At 44.9% G+C, this 15,298-nt stretch overlaps 1 protein-coding gene across 4 annotated transcripts in view; it reads right to left on the reverse strand.

Moving 5' to 3' along the window:
- The window catches only part of LOC138521035 (potassium voltage-gated channel subfamily A member 3-like), a 279,474-nt gene that overhangs the window by 178,518 nt on the left and 85,658 nt on the right, over window positions 1-15,298 (reverse strand). The gene's annotated exons all lie outside the window — the stretch shown is intronic.

The following is a 15,298-nucleotide window of genomic DNA, read 5'->3' on the forward strand; positions in this document are numbered from 1 at the left end:
CAAAAAAATGCCACTACATTTTGCAATAAATGCAATAAAATGCCACCACATTTAGTAAAACGCTATATATATTCTTACAGAAGTCCACATGTCAATGCAGTGAGTTTTTTTATAATATAGTTCACAACCTTTTTTGAGTTAGGCTTTGGTGCTTTTGCAATTCTTTATATTTTATGCTGGCTGTTATTGTGCAGCACGACCCAATTGACATGGGCAATGTACCTTGCACGTATAAAACAAGAATATTTGGCTGCTGGTTATTAGGATTAGAAAATGAGGCCATCAAATCTGGACAGTTTCTTATGCATAGCTGGAATTAGGACTTGTATCTTATTATTTAAAAGGGTCAAGTCATGCACTTGCACTTTTATAAGTATTTCTAGTCAGTATTTTTTCTGTAGCTGTGCTGGCTTTTTTTGACATTTTTAATTCAGACTTATTATGTATTTGCACTTGCACTTTAAAGATGTTTTTCATGTTAAGCAACAGTATTTGCACTTTAATATTTGTCATGCTAGTAGACAAGCCGTGTGTTTACATTACTGGATTGTATCCAATTTCTGCTCAGTTCTGGAACATGTTTTGCATGGCGCATTAGTACTGTATGAATTTCATGGTATCTTACACATTGGTTCCCACATATGCTATCTTTGGAAGGGCAATGAAGCTGTGCTCTGCTGCATTTTACTTATTTTTAGGTGGTACGTAGTTAACGCACGTGCACTGCACAATATTAATATTAGCATATTTTGGTATTTGTATGATAGGTTGTTATGTGAGAGGGGCATCATTGATGGTATAATGCATTGGCACTTTATGAAGAGATTTTTGCAGTCTTTCATATGTATGGAAGGCTTGTTTCAATGATGGGCACTGGCCCAGTAATCCTGTATTGCATTTGCCTTTCTATTCCATATATATATATATATATATATATATATATATATATATATATATATATATATATTACATGGCCACGGTAGTGGCCATGTAGTTATGGTTAAGTTGGTGTTTCCATAGGAAGAGCACTTTTTGGGGTATATGGCCCACTCTGAATTTTTTTGCAAAGTTTGGTGAGGATTCGTCCAGGGGGGGAAAAGTTATAGGGGGGGTCCCAAAACTTTTGTTTTTTCCCATAGACATAATGGGAAAAAACTATGCTCACGCCTACAGCCCAAACCGCTGGACGGATTTACACCAAATTTGCGACAGGAGCGGCGGCTTGGTCCCGAAAGCGTGCTTTGCTTTATTTGGTGTAAATCCGTCTAGTAGTTTTTAATAAAATGACAAAAATGTAAGTGAAAAAAATGAGTGTTGTCGGTGTTCGCTTCGCGGACACACTTCCCTGTTCGCTCCGCGGACAGGACGGTGATTGGGCAAGCAGCTTGCGTGATGTCAGCGGACATCTGACGTGCTCTCTCATTGGATGCGGTGAAAGCGTGCAGTGCGTCTGGCTTCAGAGACGCCCGCCATCTTTGTTCCTCGCATGAGAGGCTTTGTCAGCAGGAGCAGGATCTGCCGCCTGCACAGTAAGTCCGCCCCGCCCGTGTCTGTCTCCTGTTCCTCCAATCCCCGCTCATGCCCCGTGGGTCCTTCTTGTCCCCCCCCCACCCTCACTCATGCTCCGCATCTCCCCTGTTCCTCCAGCCCCCCGCTCACGCCATCGGCACACAATGGTCAGCGGAGGGCCGAGGAGCGGGATCTGCCGCCTGCACACGAACGCCCCCCACCCCCCTGCTCATGCCCCGTGTGTCTCTCTCCCCCCCCGCCCCCCGCTCATGCCCGAGTGTCTCTCTACCTCCCCCCACCCCCTGCTCATGCCCCGTGTGTCTCTCTCCCTCCCCCCATCCCCCGCTCATGCCCTGTGTGTCTCCCTCCCTCCCTCCCACCCCCCGCTCATACCCCGTGTGTCTCTCTCCCTCCCCCCACCCCCGCTCATGCCCGGTGTGTCTCTCCCCCTCCCGCCCACCCCCCGCTCATGCCCCGTGTGTGTCTCCCCCTCCCCCACACCCCCCGCTCATGCCCCGTGTGTCTCTCTCCCTCCCCCCACCCCAGCTCATACCCCGTGTGTCTCTCTCCCTCCCCCTACCCCCCGCTCAGCCCCGTGTGTCTCTCTCCCTCCCCCCTACCCCCCGCTCATGCCCCGTGTGTCTATCCCTCCCCCCACCCCCAGCTCATGCCCCCATACCCCCCGCTCTTGCCCCGTGTGTCTCTGCCTCCCCCCAGCTCATGCCCCGTGTGTCTCTCTCCCTCCCCCCACCCCCGCTCATGCCCCGTGTGTCTCTCCCCCTCCCGCCCACCCCCCGCTCATGCCCCGTGTGTCTCTCCCCCTCCCCCCACCCCCTGCTCATGCCCCGTGTTTCTCTCTCCCTCCCCCTGCCCGCGCTTATGCCCCGTGTGTCTCTCTCCCTCCCCCACCCCCGCTCATGCCCCGTGTGTCTGTCTCCCCCCCCCACCCCCGCTCATGCCCTGTGTGTCTCTCCCCCTCCCCCCCCACCCCCTGCTCATGCCCTGTGTGTCTCTCCCCCTCCCCCACCCCCTGCTCATGCCCGGTGTGTCTCTCTCCCTCCCCCCACCCCCCGCTCATGCCCCGTGTGTCTCTCTCTCTCCCCCCACCCCCCGCTCATGCCCCGTGTGTCTCTCCCCTCCCCCAACCCCCGCTCATGCCCCGTGTGTCTCTCTCCCTCCCCCCACCCCCTGCTCATGCCCCGTGTGTCTCTCGGGCTCCCCCCCACCCCCGCTCATGCCCCGTGTCTGTCTCCTGTTGCCCCCCCCACCCCCCGCTCATGCCCCGTGTCTGTCTTCTGTTTCCCCCGCTCATGCCCCATGTCTATCTTCTGTTCCCCCACTCATGCCCCATGTCTGTCTCCTGTTCTCCCCACCCCCCGTTCATGCCCCGTATCTGTCTCCTCTTCCCCCCACCCCGCTCATGCCCCCTGTCTGTCTCCTGTTTGCCCCCCACCCCCGCTCATGCCCCGTGTCTGTCTCCTGTTCTCCCCACCCCCGCTCATGCCCCGTGCCTGTCTCCTGTTGCCCCCCACCCCCTGCTCATGCCCCGTGTCTGTCTCCTGTTCCCCACCTGCTCATGCCCCGTGTCTGTCTCCTGTTCCCCCCACCCGCTCATGCCCCGTGTCTGTCTCCTGTTTCCTCCACCCGCTCATGCCCCGTGTCTCTCTCTTGTTGCCCCGACACACCCCGCTCATGCCCCGTGTCTGTCCCCTGTTCTCCCCACCCCCCGCTCATGCCCCGTGTCTGTCTCCTGTTCCTCCCACCCCCCACTGATGCCCCGTGTCTGTCTCCTGTTGCCCCCCACACCCCCGCTCATGCCCCGTGTCTGTCTCCTGTTCCCCCACCCCCTGCTCATGCCCCGTGTCTGTCTCCTGTTTCCCCCACCCCCCGCTCATGCCCCGTGTCTGTCTCCTGTTGCCCCCCACCCCCACTCATGCCCCGTGTCTGTCTCCTGTTGCCCCCCACCCCCTGCTCATGCCCCATGTCTGTCTCTGTTGTTCCCCCCACCCCCCGCTCATGCCCCGTGTCTGTCTCCTGTTCCTCCCACCCCCCGCTCATGGCCCATGTCTGTCTCCTGTTCTCCCCACCCCTCGCTCAGGCCCCGTGTCTCTCTCCTGTTGGCCCCACCCCACCACTCATGCCCTGTGTCTGTCTCCTCTTGCCCCCTACACCCCGCTCATGCCCTGTGTCTCTCTCCTGTTGCCCCCCACCCCCCGCTCATGCCCCGTGTCTGTCTCCTGTTCTCCCCACCCCCCCGCTCATGCCCCGTGTCTGTCTTCTGTTCTCCCCACCCCCCGCTCATGCCCCGTGTCTCTCTCCTGTTGGCCCCACCCCCCCGCTCATGCCCCGTTCTGTCTCCTGTTGCCCCCTACCCCCCGCTCATGCGCCGTGTCTCTCTACTGTTGCCCCCTGCTCATGCCCCGTGTCTCTCTCTCCTGTTGCCCCCCACCACCGCTCATGCCCCGTGTCTTCCTCTTGTCCCCCCTCCTATGATGCCCCTTGTTGACCTCTTGTTCCCCCCACCCCCCGCTCATGCCCCGTGTCTTCCTCCTGCCCCCCAACTGCTCGCTGATGCCCTGTGTCTTCCTCCTGTTCCCTCCCACCCCCTGCTCATGCCCCATGTCTTCCTCTTGTCCCCCTCCTATGATGCCCCTTGATGACCTCTTGTTCCACCCACCCCCCGCTCATGCCCTGTGTCTCCCTTTTTCCCCCTACCCCCCGCTCATGCCCTGTGTCTTCCTTCCCCTCCCCGACTCCCCGCTCATGCCACGTGTCTCCCTTCTTCCCCCCTCGCCCCCTGCTCATGCCCTGTGTCTGCACTGATGTAACAGGGCAGACATGGGGCATGAGCGGGGGTGGGGGCCCCACCTTTCCCTACCCCTGCTCATGCCCCGTGTCTCTCCTGTTCACCCCCACCCCCGCTCATGCTCCGTGTCTGTCTCCCTCCTTTTCCCCCCGCTCATGGCCCGTGTCTCCCCTGTTCACCCCCACTCCCCGCTCATGCCCCGTGTCTCCCTTCTTTCCCGCTCATGCCCCGTGTCTCCCTTCTTCCCCCGCACCCCCGCTCATGCCCTGTGTCTCCCTTCTTTCCCGCTCATGTCCCGTGTCTCCCTTCTTTCCACCCCTGCACATGCCCCGTGTCTCTCTCCTGGTCTTCCCGACCCCCCGCCGATGGCTTGTTGTGTTCTCTTTATACACCCTGCCTTCCCTTTCCCTGGTGTCCATCTTGGTAAAAGATTTTCCTTCCTACACCAGGATGCCTGCCTGCGGCGTCCCGGTTTGGGAAGAAAAATCTGTTTTTTAACACCCCGGGTTCCCACTTTGAGAACCTAGGATGCTAGTGGTCTTCCTCCATTGAAAACGACGTTATGGTTACATTGCACTAATAAAAACCTATGAAATTCAGTAAAAAAACTTTGTAAAAGGGACGTTATGGATAAGTTGCGCTACTAAAAACCTATGAAATTCAGTAATAAACTTTGTTAAAGGGACGTTATGGTTAAGTTTCGCTACTAAAAACCTATGAAATTCAGTAAAAAAACGTTGTTAAAGGGACGTTATGGTTAAGTTGCGCTACTAAAAACCAATGAAATTCAGTAAAAAAAATGTGTTAAAGTGACTTTATGGTTAAGTTGCACTAATAAAAACCTATGAAATTCAGTAAAAAAAACTTTGTTAAAGGGACGTTATGGCTAAGTTGCGCTACTAAAAACCTATGAAATTCAGTAAAAAAACTTTGTTAAAGGGACATTATGGTTAAGTTGCGCTACTAAAAACCTATGAAATTCAGTGAAAAAACTTTGTTAAAGGGACGTTATGGTTCAAAGTAAAACCGAAAAACCCCTGATATTCGGCAGTTATGGTAAGATAAGCAACCATAACTAGCGCCACCGTGCACTGCTAACACTAACACCCAGGACATCAAAGATGACATCACAAATGTCATTGATGACATCACTGATGACATCACATGTGCATTTACTTTTCATAAAAACTCTGTACAAGGGATTCTTATAATGCTGACCAAAAACTGTCAAGGATCATTGGGATAAATATCATGAGCTAATTAGTGCATTAAGCAATGCATTGATATAAATAGCATTCTATTATGAAGTTCTATCCAGTATACTAAGCTACTCATGCAGAAACATAGGCAGTGTGTGCAGCATACATGATGAAGGTGCCATATTCATAATCTTGCCATGTTGAATAGTGAAATGATAACTGCTTTCTTATTAGAGTTTTGCGTACTGTGAAACATGTAATAAGTACATAATAAACCCCACTTAATACATAATTATTACAGACAAAACACAAAGAGACCACAACACATACAAATATGAGTATATACAGGGACAGTGAAGTAAACAAAAAAGCAGAAGTAGTAGCAGAAAGAGTTCATAACCTAACTGATTGTCTTTATGCAGAGAAACTATTGCTCTGTTTCAAAGCTGCTACTTACCATATGTATGTGTATCACATGATGTGACTGCACCCAAAGGAAAGGAGAGTGAGTATAATGTATACAAATATGAGCATATACAGGGAAGGTAGAGTAATAAAAAGAAAACTATGAGAAAGTGCTGATAACCCTAATGATTATCTTCATGCACAGAAAGGATTGCTCTCTTTCAAGCCTGTGTCTTCCTATATATATATATGTTTCATATGATGTGACTTGACCCTAAGTCTACAAATATAGTACCTTTTCAATTTTTACTTCCTGACTGTTACTGAAGAAAACTATGTGGCTTAGATATGTCAGTAAAGGAAAAAAGAGAGAGCCAGCCATGTGATGTCATCAGTGATGTCATCAATGACATTTGTGATGTCATCTTTGATGTTCTGGGTGTTAGTGTTAGCAGTGCACGGTGGCGCGAGTTATGGTTGCTTATCTTACCATAACTGCTGAATGTCAGGGGTTTTTCGGTTTTACTTTGAACCATAACGTCCCTTTAACAAAGTCTTTTCACTGAATTTCATAGGTTTTTAGTAGCGCAACTTAACCATAACGTCCCTTTAACAAAGTTTTTTTACTGAATTTCATAGGTTTTTAGTAGCGCAACTTAACCATAACGTCCCTTTAACAAAGTTTTTTACTGAATATATATATATATATATATATATATATATATATACATATATACATATATATATATATATATATATATATATATATATATATATATATATATATATCTTCTATTTTATCTTTCAATGTTACTGTTATTATTGCCTTTATATTCTTAACATCATTTGTGATGGTGGATGGAATGCCCTTCATGTAAGTAAAAATACCAGGATGCAAATGTATATTAGCTGGTTTATCCAATGTGCAGTACATATGTTTTCAATGTGTTTAGCCACAATTCACAGATGACACTGGTGCCCCACATTGATGATTCATGGGAGATGTTTTACAACAGACACTGTGGTAGGTAGTTTTTGAGTGCCATTAAGAAGCGTCTTTCATTGGAAATATATATATGTTATTTTTTTTACTTGCAAAAGAGTTAAGGTTAAACCAATACAAATGTAATGTCTACAAACATTAGAAATAACAATATTAAGGTAACAACCTCATAAACGTTATTACTAAATTAAGAACATATTATATTTAAATAAAATATCATGGGGAACCTTAGCTCAACCTGTTTCTGTTTTGTAATGTTTTGGTTTTGCTCTGAAGTCCTTTATAGTCACATTAATGTAATGTGGTGTATGAGTATTTATTTGTTGTCAATACACATTTTAAACTGTTTTTATTTAGGTTTTTAATGTGCATTACATTTGTGCTGCTTTTTTTTAGCATTTGCAGCTTGCATTCTTTACGAAATTTAATTTAGCACACATATTGAATAGTTGGATTGTTTATGCACAGTTTAATAAGTATAAATGCTGTGTATATGATAATGTTATTTGTAGAAGTAACTGCTCCTAAGTGTTTAATGTATATGATATTTTGATACATTTTATTGGTTTTGTGTGTTTTATTTTTACAATATTATGTTAATTGTTTTTGTAAAATATATGTATTCTCAATGCTGACATGTACCTTGTTAATTCATGTTTGTATTTATATTAATTTATAAAGTTATTTATTAGTTGATATTATTGTATATGTAAATCTAAAAGACTTGAATGCTTATGTATATTATGTTATTGTAGATTTATTTCTGAAAATATTCTGAGTATTTTTTTATTGCAATTTGTGGAGGAATTATTCTTCTGTACATTACGATTTAGTTTGGTATCATGCAGTGAATGTGTATTACAAACATATTTTATACTTTTTTTAACATTTATTATAGGTGTACACTTAATGTACTTTTGAATGATTTGACTTTTATAAAATACCTTGTTTTTATCTGTGAAATTGTTATAATTGTATTGTAATATTGTGTGCTTTTAAGTGTGTGTGTGATTTAAGGTTACCATGATATTTGATTTAAATATGATTTTTTAAATGTATTAATAACGTTATTACATTGTTACCTTTACTGTATTATTTCTGATGTTTGTAGACAAAGTTTTTGTTGGTTTAACATGAACTATTTATTACATTTCTTTTTCAAATAATTTCAACTTTTTTTACGATTACATTATTATTGTTGAATGCTTTCTTGAAATATGTTTGAGTTCATTGATATCATTGCAACTCTCTTGGTGTGGCACAAAGGCAGTATTCACAGAGCTCCGAGGTTTCCCATGGCCAAGTGTGTGAATACCAATACTGTTTTTACCTGGCATTCTTAGACTTGTACTTTTCCTAAATTTCAAACAAAGGGAAAAAGGCAAGAATGTATTGCGGCCACTTGTAACTTGAGAGCCCTGGAATCACTAGATCAAAGGATAACACAATCATGAGATAAAGTACTTGGGTTATGATTCACCAAGCATTTTTAAGTTTTGGCAATTAAGTGGCACTTGAAGCGCTGCCTAAAAGCCTAACCTATTGATATGGGAATTGAAGCTAGGAGATGGGATGTGAGGGAGGACGCACATCCAGTGAGTATGGTTTGGATTTGTATATCCGCCCATTGACCACCCATGGCCATGCTAGTCCCTATGGCCATTCTCATCCACCATTTGCACCTCCCTATCCAAAACACACTTCCACAGGATCGCTTCAGGCTAGTTCTGTGCTTTTAAGGGAAAGCCTATGTTATGTCTCAGAGGTCTTCGGTGAGGTAATGGCTTATTTGATGCGATACACCAACTCCTGGTGCTCCTTGCATTCAATTCCTGTTAATGACAAGCATTGACAAAGCCAATTGCTTTTTCTCTTGTGTAGGCGCTAGATATGCATATGCCTGGGACTGTTATAGTATACTGAGTTGCTAACACTCTTTGCAAGCTGTATGGCAGTGCCTGGAAAATGTCTTTCCATTTCCTACATAAAAAGCCAAAACTGTTGGCTTTGCCGGTGCTTGTTTCTATTTCCCACCGCTTGAGGTTCATTTGAAAACAATTCACATGATGTGATGAAAAGGATAGTCAGCCTGTAGGGAAAAGGTGAATAGAAATCGCACATATCCCCGAACAGTCCAGGGAGAAGTGACAAGCATGGAATGAAGGGAAAAACTTCCAGAACGTCTTATCGAAAAACAGCTTTTCCTTCAACAAAAAAAAGTTGAGCAAAGTGCTCCAGATCCTTAGATGAATGGGAAGAAAAAAGAACGTTTTTCAGCTGACAGTTCACAAGCATCACCCTGCTATCTTAAATGGACAATGTCGTTGTGTGTGGTTTCAATGCTTACCTACCTATTCTCTTGGCTTTTTTATTTTCTGGACTGATATCAGTCTAGGAAACTGTTTTAGAAAATCACTGCAATAGAGCTCACTCTCTCTCTCTCTTTATTATTAAAACCTGTTTTCAGAGATCTCTCACGTAGGCTGAGCGATTAAGTGTTTATGAATATCAATGAACATCCGGTGAGGGAGGGATACGCAATCACGGCCATTAAGAATAGACACACTGCTGATTAACGGAGGCTGCACTATGGCGCATGTTGCGCGCTACACCCAAGATTGCTGACGTGGGTCCACGCAGTTGTGGCTGAGGAGAGGAGAGTAAACAATACCAGCTAATTTAAAGGAAATAATACTGGGTTATGGAAGCCTACAACATAGTATAGTGGCTGATTGGACCGGAGTGCAATCGCCTGGATGGGCTGCACAAAACAGACTAATCCGCCGGCGCAGGTTTTGCTGATGGGGCTGCGTGATATTTGCAGCTGGGGGTTAAGCAATGTGTGATGGAATATCTGAATGTATATAGTTCTTTTCTTGCCAGCATGGCTTCCTCTGGGGCTGCCTGTGTCCTCAACCTGTGGAATGCTGCCGGTGGAAGGGGAAGGTTTCCCCTACGATTGTAAACAGCGAAGATTTCTAAGTAACTCACGCTGTGATACCCTTGAGTTTGGGCGTGTAATAAATGCAATAAATAAATAAATAAATGGCAAGGTAAGAATGCTGTGTTTGAAAGGATAACTATAGGTGGATTTGACAGGGCAGGAAGCTAGTGGCCGCCTCTTTGTTTTTTCCTGAACTTCGTTGAACCTCTCTGACAATACTCTCTAAACTGTAGAAATGTGCATGCGTGCAGTCTCAGCCACAGCAATTTGCTTCTCTTATGAAAAGGGCTGTTCATCACTAGATGAGAAGGGTCACATTTCTGGGTGCTTTGAGGCTTCATTGAAAACATTGGTGCTGAATGCAGCACATTATAGCATGATGGTTACTGCAGAATACTGCCTGATAGGGACAGCTAAAGAATAAAGGCTTGTGACCATCCTTTGCTTCAAGATGTAGGATGGCTATCAAACTGTAACCATAGTGAGTAGTTGAGGTATGTGAGATGCTCATGTAAAGCAGTCTGAAAGGGATGCTGGGAACTGCAGTATTATGGCTGAGCAATCCCAGCCAATCGGGTGTATCTGCACATTAAGGGACTGGAAGCGGGTAACAATGGCTTCAGGGGGATTCACGGTACTTACTTTAAGGAATGGACAATACTGGCTGAATGCAGACCAGTGGTGGTTGGACCGCACAACACTAGAGATGTTGGGAATATACAATACTGGATGATAGGGGCAACAGAATGCTGGTTGATGAGGTCTGGACAGATATGTCATGGAAGGGTGAACAATACTGAATGTAGCCTCCAAAATACTGAATGATCTGGTGTAACAAGAACAATATGTTTGTTTGTTTCTTTCTTTCTTTATTTGTAGTGCGCGCGAGACCCGAAGGTATCAGGGCACGGGGACAAGAATGCTTTAGGCCTACATGTTACAAAGTTACAAAGTACAAATAAATGCGAATACAGGAGGTGGTACATATGCATTACAAAAATTGAGTCAGCACAGCATTTGTGTGATACAGGTGATGAGTCACAATGGAAGGTGAGGGTCCAGTTAAGTTGCTGGGTCAAATAATTAGTGCAGCTAGGCTAAAGGTCATTTTCTTTTAGCCATTTGATCATGTTTAATCTAAAGGGTGGGTATGATTGGTCAGTCCTCAGTGTAGGTGGGAGGGAGTTCTACAGTTGGGCAGCTTTGACGGGGAAACTATTTCCACCGGTTGTCATCATTTCGAAAAGGGGAACTGATAGGCAGTTTGTATAGGCTGCTCTAGTAGGTCTAGATGTGACTCTTCTTTCGAATCTCTGTTAGGTAGCTCGGTGCAGCGTTATTTAGACATTTGAATGTAAGGGAAGCAGTTTTAAGTTTACTTTTGTCAGCTGTGGAGAGCCAGTTGGATTGTCTTCTAATCGTTGTTATATGTTCTCTTTTGGAGATTCCTAGTGCCGCTCTACGGGCATTATTTAGCAGTATTTGAATTTTCTGCGTGATATATTTATTGGACCCCAGGTAGAGAGCATTACAATAATCCAGTTTGGACAACACAAGTGCTCTTGCCAGCGTGGTGCAACTATTTGAAGAGAGGTATGGTCTAGCTGTTCTAATCAGCTCACAAGTGTAGGCTGTGGAGGAAGGCATAGCGTTTACTTGTTTTTTCCAGGGTGAGGCTAGAGTCGAGGTAAAAGCCTAGTGTTTTTACCTCCTTAGCAACTTTAATTATGTGCCCATCTGTGAAAAAGGTTGTGTAGTCTTGGCTAAGTTTCTTGATGTTCTGTGTAGTTCCCAGTATGATGAGTTCCGTTTTGTCATCATTCAGGCATAGACCATGAAGTGCCATCCATGCCTGGATGAGGAGGTATATCTTATTCACCAAGGCCAAATCCTGTTTGTAATCCCCCGAAAGTGGGATGAGAATCTGGGTGCCATCTGCGTAATTGATGTAGGTGACATCTAGAGAGTCCAGATCATCAAACAGGGGCTTAGTAAAAATGTTATACATGGTAGGGAAGACGCATGATCCCTGGGGTACACCACATGTTATAGGGGCAGGGTCTGCAGCTGCGGAAGTAGAGAAGACCCTCATGTTTCTCTCACTTAGAAAAGATTTGATCCATGCTATAACTTGGGGCGAGAAGTGTGCTGCTGACTCTAGGTGGTTGCAAAGCACTTTGTGATCCACCAAGTCAAACGCTGCTGAGAGAACCAGTGGGAGAAGCAGGGCAGTTTCTCCCTGGTGTCTCAGCTCATCGACCTGGGTCTTAAGATCAATGAGTGCTGTTTCAGTACCATGCTGTGGTCTGAAACCTGATTGCCGCGAGCCTAGGAGTTGGTGCAGCTCCAGGAATTTCTGTATCTGTAAATTGGCAACTCTATCTAAAATCTTTAGTAAGAATGGCACCGTGGTGATGATCCTATAATTTGTGGGTGTAGCCGGGTCCAGTGATTGCTTCTTGAGGGGGAGGATCCAAGATTCTTTAAGATTTCTCGCTATGGTACCTGAGGAGAATGAGGAGTTCATAAGTTTAGAGATGAATGGTGATAAATCTCTAGCAGCATCTTTTATTATTTGAGCTGGGCAGTTGTCGCCTCAGCAATTTGATGGTTTAAGCGATAAGATTATTTTTTCAACCTCCAGTATGGAGACTTTGGTGAAGTTAAATCTTTATTCTGGTTTGGTAGTGGTACATGGTTTGTCAGTTTGGGTAGTTGTAGGAGGTAAGTTTAGCTTTTTCTTATCAATTTTAATTTGGAGGGTGGCAATTTTGTTGCTAAGGGCCTTCTGGATGTCAGAGCACCATGTCTTATTTTTGATACAGTTATCAGGTACCGGGATAGGGTTCTCCAGTTCTTTTAGTATTGTGAAGAGCTCCTTGGTTCCTGATTTGGCTTGCATTATTCTAGTGTCATAGCTTTCCTTTTTTGCTCGCTTTATTTCAGTTTTGTATTTTGAAGAGATGATAGTAAGGGTAACTTTATTCGCCTCTGAAGGTACTAGTCTCCAAGAGGATTTGCACTTACATTTTTCTTTCCTTAGTGCTTTTAAGTGGGGGGTAAACCAGGCATTTAGGTGTGCTCTAAGCTTGCTGTTTCTCATTTTGAATGGGTTATAGTATCTAAGGCATTGGCCATGGCTGTGTTGAATTCTTGATTAGTGATGAGGGATCTAGTGTGTCAGGCAGTGAATTTAAGGGAGGTAAAATTAGCAGCAATAACCTGTCTGTGGTTATGTTTTTTTATTCCTTGTTAGCATAGGGGGTGCTGGGGTATTATTTTGGGGTTGGAGGGTTGTAACGTCTATAGAGAAGGCTATACGAGCGTGATCAGTCCCTACTTGAGGACTGATGGAAGTAATAGTTGTGTTGCATTTGTGGTCAGCCACCCAGTCTAGAGTTCGGCCTTTCTCGTGGGTAGGCTGTGTCACTCTTTGGGTAAAGCCGAGCTCTGAGAGGACATTAGCAATGTTTATGACTTGTGCGTCTTTGTGATCATTAAAGCCTAGATTCAGGTTTCCTAGTAGAAGGGCTTGGGATGTGTTTTTTAAATTATCTGAGAGTATCGTAGAAATGTCCTCTTCGAAGGGGCCAATGGGTCCTGGTGGCCTGTAGATAAGGTGTATGTTAATAGTTTGTGAGTTAGAAGTTAGGAGCTTGACGGTTAAGGACTCGCAAGATTTGGTATGCAGGGGTGTTTCTATTCTTATTGACAGATTGGTTTTGGCAATGAATGCTAAGCCTCCTCCACAGGAGTTGCTTCTGTCTTCTCTGAAGATGGTGTAGTTGGTGGGCACAGCGAGCATCAGGGCTGGGCCAGCTGCTTGATGTAACCAAGTTTCAGTGATAACTAAGAAGTTGTAGTTGCCTATTTGTATGAGGTCAGCAATTTCAGTAGCATGGGCTATTAGTGACCTGGCATTAATGAGTTCTCCTTTGAGAGCGGGCTTAGGTAAGGCAGGTTTTCTATGCTTAGCTGGGCTGGTTCGTGGTTTGTGGTGTTTGACTATTTTGACAATGTGATTAGTAGTGGCACTTGTTAAGGAGTAGTTTTGTTTTGTGAATCCTTATAGTAACTTCTACTATTTGCGCATGCAGTAACTTACCTTGCGGGAGGTTCGTGAATCCTAGGTAATCTCGAGCGTAGTTAGGAATTCCTACGTGTGATGTCACAAGGAATGTTGGCAGTGATAAGATTTGGAGTAGGATCATTTTCTAGGGTCTGTTCAGTGCCTAGGGAGGTGACGTATAGTCTAGTGTTACAGTTAGGACTCTTAATAGGCATGTCTAGATGAGGTATGCTCGTGGGAGGCATTATCAGCCTGAGGGTGGTCATAAAAAGATAAATAATAAGCATTGTCCCCATGAAGCATGTGCATAAACAGGGCAAGAGCGGTAATGCTGATGGGCTAAGTCGCCAGGCAAATCAAGCAAGCTATAAACTTAAACAGTACATTTAGTAGGCAATGCTATGGGCCATCTGCAGTTCATTTGAAGAATCTATAAATTAGCAGGGTGTAGTTATGTTAAAAGTACTTTATATAAACACTAGACAAAGTGAATAATGGCTGGCAGTATTGCAATGTCAGATAAATATAGAGGAAATGGTATAAGTGGTCAGCACAGCATTATGTATGTAAGATGCATATTGACAAGGCATTCAAATTACGTCAAGTATGATATATATTGTCGTTGTTGCACGTATACTATTCACATAAGACACTGTAGAGGAGCATGTGTTCTCCCGCGCGGCATTCAAGATCACAAGAAAATATACCGAATTAGGCATAGGAGAGGCAGTTTGTTTCAGGGGTCTGTGCGCTAGCACTGAAGATATAACAGCAAGATAATAGAACAGTGGGCTGTGTGAGGCTTGCTTTAGAGGGTTTGTAATTGTCAGTGCAATGGGGGATATGAGTTGGACTCACCTATGTAAAGTTTGCAAGGGTAGTTATGCAGCTAATAGTTTCATGGCCCCTGGCTCCTGTAGCGCTCGGTCTACTCCGTCAGCACAGGCCTTCTTTCCTAGGCCTTACTTCATAGGCCGGCTAGTAGTAGTGGTTGGGGGTCACCACAATAGTACAAGTTACTCACTGTAGGGATTCTAATAGTGCTAGTCATAGGTACCCACTACTCCGGACTCATGGGATAATATGGGATTAATATTCATTGGAAAGCAGGAACCTATACAAATATTTGAAGACAACAGGCTCGGCCCGGGAATGCGCCAGTCAACGTACAGATTTCAGTAATTTTCTCTATGTCTTGCTCCAGCACATATAAAGAGGTGGGAGGTCTTGACAGGGGGATACATGCAAACAGAATAAGAGCCACAATAATGAATAACTTTTGAATATGGTGAAAAATTTCATGTCTCAAGTAACTATCAAGTAACCAAGTCACTAGACCCCTTGGCAGAAGACCAGTCTTACA

Source organism: Ambystoma mexicanum, chromosome 13 (genome assembly GCF_040938575.1).
Source record: "Ambystoma mexicanum isolate Mex_15411 chromosome 13, UKY_AmexF1_1, whole genome shotgun sequence".
In the NCBI taxonomy this organism is placed as follows: Eukaryota; Metazoa; Chordata; class Amphibia; order Caudata; family Ambystomatidae; genus Ambystoma; species Ambystoma mexicanum.